Genomic DNA, 7,279 nt, shown 5'->3' with positions numbered 1-7,279 from the left:
CACTATCTTATGCCTCAATCACACAACTGCATCAACTTTTGGAATTCAATATTCAATTTAAACAACCGTATTTATATTTGGCAAAAACAGGTATTACTGGTGGTATGAGTGCTATCTAGGCCAATCACTAGAACGTTTTTTAACCATATGTATGTACAATACATGCTGTTTTAACACTATTGAATAAAAATATGTTATATTTTAAACAAATCTCTATGGTTGTGCCTATAAAGTCCAATTTCCAATTCTCGATTTCCAGTTTCCAATATAGCTATGACGCATTAGGTAGGTGACAGTGACAGGGCCTCTTTATTAGGTAGGTGACAGTGACAGGACCTCTTTATTAGGTAGGCCATAGTGACAGGGCCTCTATATCAGGTAGGTGATAGGGCCTCTTTATTAGGTAGGTCACAATAACAGGACCCTTTTTATTGGGTAGGTCACAGTGACCGGGCCTCTTTATTAGGTTGGTCACAGTGACAGGGTCTCTTTTGGTAGGTCATAGTGACAGGGCCTCTTTATCAGGTAGGTCATAGTGGCAGGGCCTCTATTTCAGGTAGGTGATAGGGCCTCTTTATTAGGTAGGTCACAATAACAGGACCCTTTTTATTAGGTAGGTCACAGTGACCGGGCCTTTTTATTAGGTTGGTCATAGTGACAGGGTCTCTTTTGGTAGGTCATAGTGACAGGGCCTCTTTATCAGGTAGGTCATAGTGACAGGGCCTCTATTTCAGGTAGGTGATATGGCCTCTTTATTAGGTAGGTCCCAATAACAGGACCCTTTTTATTGGGTAGGTCACAGTGACAGGTTTCTTTAGATAGGTTATAGTCATAGCTCCCAACTGTCCCTGATTTTGAGGGACTGTCCCTGATTTGGAGCAATGTCCCTCTGTTCCTCATTCCTCCTCATTTGTCCCTCATTTTGGTCTAATCTATATAGCTGTGTATAAAATGCATTTTTATCTATCAAAAAGTGTTTCCCAGTGCTAAGCCTTTCATCTGATTTCTAAATGACTTCATTTCTAAATTCCAAAAGCCAATATAAAGGAATAGTAGTGGTAAAAAAAGCACTTGTGGATCTAACCAATCTTATTTTTTGTACAATTCTCCTTTAAGGGGGCGTGACAAGGGGTGTGTCCTATGCCTGCTTACTTTTGCCGATAGGTGTCCCTCATTCCCATCTCAAAAAGTTGGGAGGTATGTTATAGTGACAGGGCCTCTTTACCATGTAGGTGACAGGGCCTCTTTATCAGGTAGGTTATACTGACAGGGCCTCTTTATTACTTAGGTGACAATAACAGGACCTCTTTATTAGGCAGGTCACAGTGACAGGGTCTCTTTATTAGGTAGGTCATAGTGACAGGACCTCTTTATTAGGTAGGTGACAGTGACAGGACCTCTTAATTAGGTAGGTCGCAATAACAGGGCCTCTTTATTAGGTAGGTCACAGTGACAGGGTCTCTTTATAAGGTAGGTCACAGTGACAGGGTCTCTTTATTAGGTAGGTCACAGTGACAGGACCTCTTTATTAGGTAGGCCACAGTGACAGTGTCTCTTTATTAGGTAGGTGACAGGGCCTCTTTATTAGGTAGGTGATAGTGTCTCTTTATTAGACAGGTGACAGTGACAGGGTCTCTTTATTATGTAGGTAACAGTGATAGTGTCTCTTTATTAGACAGGTGACAGGGTCTCTTTATTATGTAGGTAACAGTGATAGTGTCTCTTTATTAGGCAGGTGACAGGGTCTCTTTATTATGTAGGTAACAGTGATAGTGTCTCTTTATTAGACAGGTGACAGGGTCTCTTTATTATGTAGGTAACAGTGATAGTGTCTCTTTATTAGACAGGTGACAGGGTCTCTTTATTATGTAGGTAACAGTGATAGTGTCTCTTTATTAGGCAGGTGACAGGGTCTCTTTATTATGTAGGTAACACATTGATAGTGTCTCTTTATTAGACAGGTGACAGTGATAGTGTCTCTTTATTAGGCAGGTGACACGGTCTCTTTATTATGTAGGTACCAGTGATAGTGTCTCTTTATGGACAGGTGACGGTGACAGGGTGTCTTTATTAGGTAGGTGACAGGGCCTCTTTATTAGGTAGGTGACAGGGCCTCTTTATTAGGCAGGTGACAGTGACAGGGCCTCTTTATTATGTAGGTATCGGTGATAGTGTCTCCTTAATAGGCAGGTGACAGTGACAGGGCCTCTTTATTATGTAGGTATCAGTGATAGTGTCTCCTTATTAGACAGGTGACAGTGACAGGGCCTCTTTATTATGTAGGTAACAGTGATAGTGTCTCCTTATTAGGCAGGTACAGTGACAGGGTCTCTTTATTATGTAGGTACCAGTGATAGTGTCTTTATTAGGCAGGTGACAGTGACAGGGCCTCTTTATTATGTAGGTACCAGTGATAGTGTCTCCTTATTAGACAGGTGACAGGGCCTCTTTAGGAAGGTCACAGTGTGTGATGACAATTCTCGCACGTATCACGTTGCAGCCTGTGTTGGGTTCTGGCAGGAGAACAGGAGTATCAGGGCTGGGCACAGCAGCCTTTGGCTACACCTGGAAGGTGTCTTGGCAGGCAGAGCGCAGAGAATTGGCGGAAGTGCCGGGAAACCTGCGAGCCAAATCATGTCAGGTGTGAGACGGGCAACATCCGACCGCGCTTTGCGCTGCCATTGGCTGACCCGGCTGGGGAGATATCAGGAGCTCGTCTGTGTGTGGCCCTTGTGTGAGGAGGGGGCGGAGCCGGGAGTCCGTGGGAGAGATGTATATCGTCATCGCTGAGATGAGTCACATTGTGAGTTTGAGGAGAATGTGTGGGCGGGGCCAGGGGTAAACAGGGAGCCCGGGGCTGTGTACTGTCCTCGCATCGCGCTCTGTGCTTCATCTACTACCGCCTCACTGACAACCCAATGTACACAATTCAGTATCTATGGAAACCTTCTACAACTCACTGAGGTGTTCCCTCATGTATCTGATCAATAACACTGACATCTAGTAAAACAGTACACAAGCACACTGTGCCTTATGTTACCAGGTGTAAAGGAAACTACAAGCTTACCTCAGCCTTGTCATTGATGGCTGCTCCAAAATGGCGGGAAAAAATACTCCCTAATTCCTGTCATTTTAGGAATTCCTGGATACAGGAGATATAAAAGTTTGGTTAACCACTTCAATACCAGGCACTTTCGCCCCTTCCTGCCCAAGCCAATTTTCAGCTTTCAGCGCTGTCACACTTTGAATGACAATTGTGCGGTCATGCTACACTGTACCCAAACTATTTTTTTTTTATCATTTTCTTCCCACAAAAAGAGCTTTCTTTTGGTGGTATGTGATCACCTCCTGGGGTTTTTATTTTTTGCTAAACAAACTAAAAGAGACAAACATTTTTGAAAAAAAAAGTTTCTCTTTTTGTCCATGGACGAACACAGCTCCTTAAGGGCTCTTTCACACGTCCCTTCAGTTTCCTTTGTCCGCTCCGTCGGCTCAGCGGGGATCCCCGATGAGCTCTCGGCGGATAGGGCGGTGCCCGCACACAGTGCAGGGACTGCCCTGTCTCAGCTCTGCTGTCCCCTTTGGGGAACTGGATGCAGACGGACCGTCTGTCCGTCTGCATCAGTTCCGTTCCGCCGGACGGAAGAAAAATAGGGTTACGGACACGTTCCCATAGGGATTCATTACAAGTCCGTTAACGGACTTGTAATGAACGGACAGGCGGAACGGACGTCTGAAAGGGGCCTTAATCTTGACAAGTTGGTTATGTTCCTGTTCATAGGAGAGGACTAGGCAGAACATAACAGAGTTGAACAGCCCTGCCCAGGGGAGCGGTCCCTCCAGTCATAACCCCTCACCCTGCAGCATGCAGCTCAGTTTTTTTCTGCCTAGCAGAGGAGAAGGACGTCGCTCCCTCTGGGCCCAGAGCCCTGAAGAGATTTTTAATTATTATTTATTTTATTTTTGTGATTCTTCTATCAACTGCCGGCTGGGTGACAGGCTGGATATTATAGATCCTTGTAGTCCCCCCAGTCTGGCCATCGAGCGTGAGCAGACCTTAGCTACGTGCTGGCTCGGCCACGACATACCCTATATGGCTCCAGGGGTGGCCGGTGAGCATATGCTCTGGGCAGGGCCGCCATCAGGAATTATGGGGCCCCTTACACAGCTTCTGGCATGGGCCCCCTGGAGCAGAGAACTGGGGCGGGGTGCTGCCACCTGAAATCGAGGAAGCGGGGGGCTGCCGCAAATTGATAAGCGGGGGGGGGGGCCTTTACAAAACAAAGGAGAAATAAAGAAAAATATATATAAAACAAAGGGGAGTAGCCATCCGGGGCCTTGGGGACCTCTGGGCTCTTTAATAAAAAGAAAAAAGAAATAAAGAATATATATATATTTTTTTTAAAAAAGGCCAACCCCTCTTTTTAAAAAAGGGCCCGGGGGACCTCTGGGCCCTTTAATAAAATATATATATATAAATGTAGGTATATATATAAAACTAAATTACAAAAAAAAGGGGTTGCCATCCGGTACCTCTGGGCCCTTTAAAAAAAAAAAAACTTCTGGGCCCTTTAATAATAATAAAAAAAAACATTTATAAAAAAAAGGGGGGGGGGGTTGCCATCCAGGGCAAAAAAAGAAACAAACATTTATAAAAAAATATATATATATATATATAAGGAATAAAAAAATATATAAAAAAATATATTTTTTTTTAGAAAAAAAAGGGGGGTTGTCATCCGGGGCCCTGGGGATGTCCGGGCCCCTGGGGACCTCCAGACCCCTAAAAACAATTGTCCCTTTAATAAAAAATAAAATAAACATATATTAAAAAAATATATTTTTTTAGAAAAAATAAATAAAAAAAAAGGGGGGGGGGTTGCCGTCTGGGGCCATGGGGGCCACGGGGCCCCTGGGGACCTCCGAACCTAAAAAAAAAAAAAATAGATTGGCCCTTTAATAAAAAAAAAAATATATATATATATATATATATATATATATATATATATATATATATATATATATATAAAAAATTATAAAAAAAATAAAATAAAAGGGGGGTTGCCATCTGAGGCCATCTGGGCCCCTGGGGACCTTCGGGCCCCTTCCAGGTGTACTGCCTGTACCCCCCTGATGGCGGCCCTGGCTCAGGGGTCCACATATGACTGGGCTGCTGTTGTCTCACTCACAGTGGACTGGGCCGACAGCTACTCTGTACCAACGGTTGTGGGTCTGTCAGGGAAGTGCCAGCAAGTCCTCACAAGGACGGGTAAGTACGGTTCCTCCTGCCTCGGCAGGATGGAACAGCTGGGCATTCCTGGGATTAAGGGGTTCTCCTGCCCTCCCTTTCCCTGCTCCCTGTTGCCCTTTCCCCTCCTGCCCTAGGGCCCGCTGCGACCAGGGTGTACCTGTGGGGGGGACTCCGGGTCCCTGTGGGGGACCGTGGGGATGCCAGGGTCTGCTTTCTGTTAAGGGTGGTCTGTCTCCTGGGAAGTCTCTGCACGGCCTTCTCGTCCACATCGCAGGGCTCAGGCGCCATTTTTTGCAGCGCCAAAGCCATTTTTAGTGTGCCTGCTTTTCTCTATTATAATTTCCATTGGCGGCCATTTTGTCCTGGCCGCGCTGTGGCGCAGGTCGGTATTGCGGGCAACCATTTTCTTGTGGTCCTGGCCTTTTATCTGAGGTGGATTTTGGCCTCTAGCGCTGGCTTTCTAACAGCGCACAGCCTATTCACCTCACAGTTTTTTCCTCACAGTTCTTTCTTCACACACACGCTGTGTATACAAGGAAGGCGGTCAGCGGTGCTGAGCAGTCTTCCTCTGGTAGTGAGTCCCCTGGGTAACCCCCCGGTCGGTTCAGCAAGGAGGGTGGACTTCTTGAGAGTTTTTCACATAGTCCCTGAGGGCTGTCAGTGGGTGAATATGGAGTCAGTATCTGGCCTTTCTTCCCCTAAATTGCCAGAGGCAGAAAAAGGTGCTCCTGCACCTGCGGTTCCCATGGATACGCTGTCGGCAGTCCTGGAATCATTTGTTGCCAGGGTGGAAGTGGCGTGCGAGCGTAAGGGGGGTAAAAACCGCCCCCCTCCCCCTGCCATTTTCTGGGGAATGCTTTGACTTGGATTCGGGCCTGGCCGCGGCTCAGGACCCCGGTTCTGGTATGTCAGAGGATGCGGATTGGGACCTCCCTAGTGAGGAGGATCCCTCGTCCGGGTCAGTGCAAGACAGGGCACTTGTGAGTGCACTTATTGATGCTGTGAGGGACTCTCTCAAGCTGGAGGATGCAGCTGGGACTTCAACAGAGGGGTCTGTCTCCTTTGGGTCACAGATCTAAACGCTCTGTGAAAGTTTTTCCTTATATTACTTTCTTTAATAAGTTCATAGATAAGGAATGGGAACGGCCGCAGAATTCCTTTGTGGTCTCTCAGCGCATGGCGGTCCGTTATCCTTTTGAGGAGAGCCTTTTGAAAAATGAGCCTCTCCTCCGGTCGTGGACCCCCCGGTCTCTCGGCTAAATAAGGTAACCACTCTCCCAGTAGAGGGGACCCCTGCCTTTAAGGACCCTACTGATAGGAGGTCCCGAAGCTGTGACCCGTTCCATGTTTACCATGCTGGGGTCTGCGTTGCGGCCTATTTTGCCTGCAACTTTGGTGTCTCAGACACTTACTGAATGGACAAAGATTTTGCGCCAGACAGTGGAGGAGCATGAGCTCCCCCCTGAGTGTGTGAGGCTGGCCAACCAGTTGGTACAGGGCCTTGTGTATGTCTGTGATGCCACTCTGGATGCAGCCCCCTTAATCTCCAGAGCATCTGTATCGGCGGTGGTATTACACTGCCTGATTTGGCTGAAATTTTTATTCAGTTACTACTGTTTATTACAAAATTCTTGTGTACAGCATATGGTGGTGCTGATTTGAATGATTTAGAGGGGGGGCTTGAAGTGATGGCAGAGGAGGGTGCTGTGCAAAACCAGTAGCCGAAAAGAAAGTCTCCAGCACTCCAGAGATGTAGTCTTATGCCGCGTACACACGACCATTTTTATTGGTCTAGAAAAAACAACGTTTTTTCAACCCGATTCTTGTTAAGCCTGCCTTGCCTACACACGATCATGAAAAAAAAATGCTCGAGCAAAGCGCGTGATGTACAACACGTACGACGGCACTATGAAGGGGAAGTACCATTTGGATGGCGCCACCCTTGGGGCTGTTTTTGCTGATTCCGTGTTAGTAAAAGTTTGGTGAGAGACTATTCACGCTTTTCAGTCTGTTACAGCGTGATGAACG

This window comes from Rana temporaria, unplaced genomic scaffold (assembly GCF_905171775.1).
Source record: "Rana temporaria unplaced genomic scaffold, aRanTem1.1, whole genome shotgun sequence".
Lineage (NCBI taxonomy): Eukaryota > Metazoa > Chordata > Amphibia > Anura > Ranidae > Rana > Rana temporaria.
Note: the sequence above shows the minus strand (reverse complement) of the source record.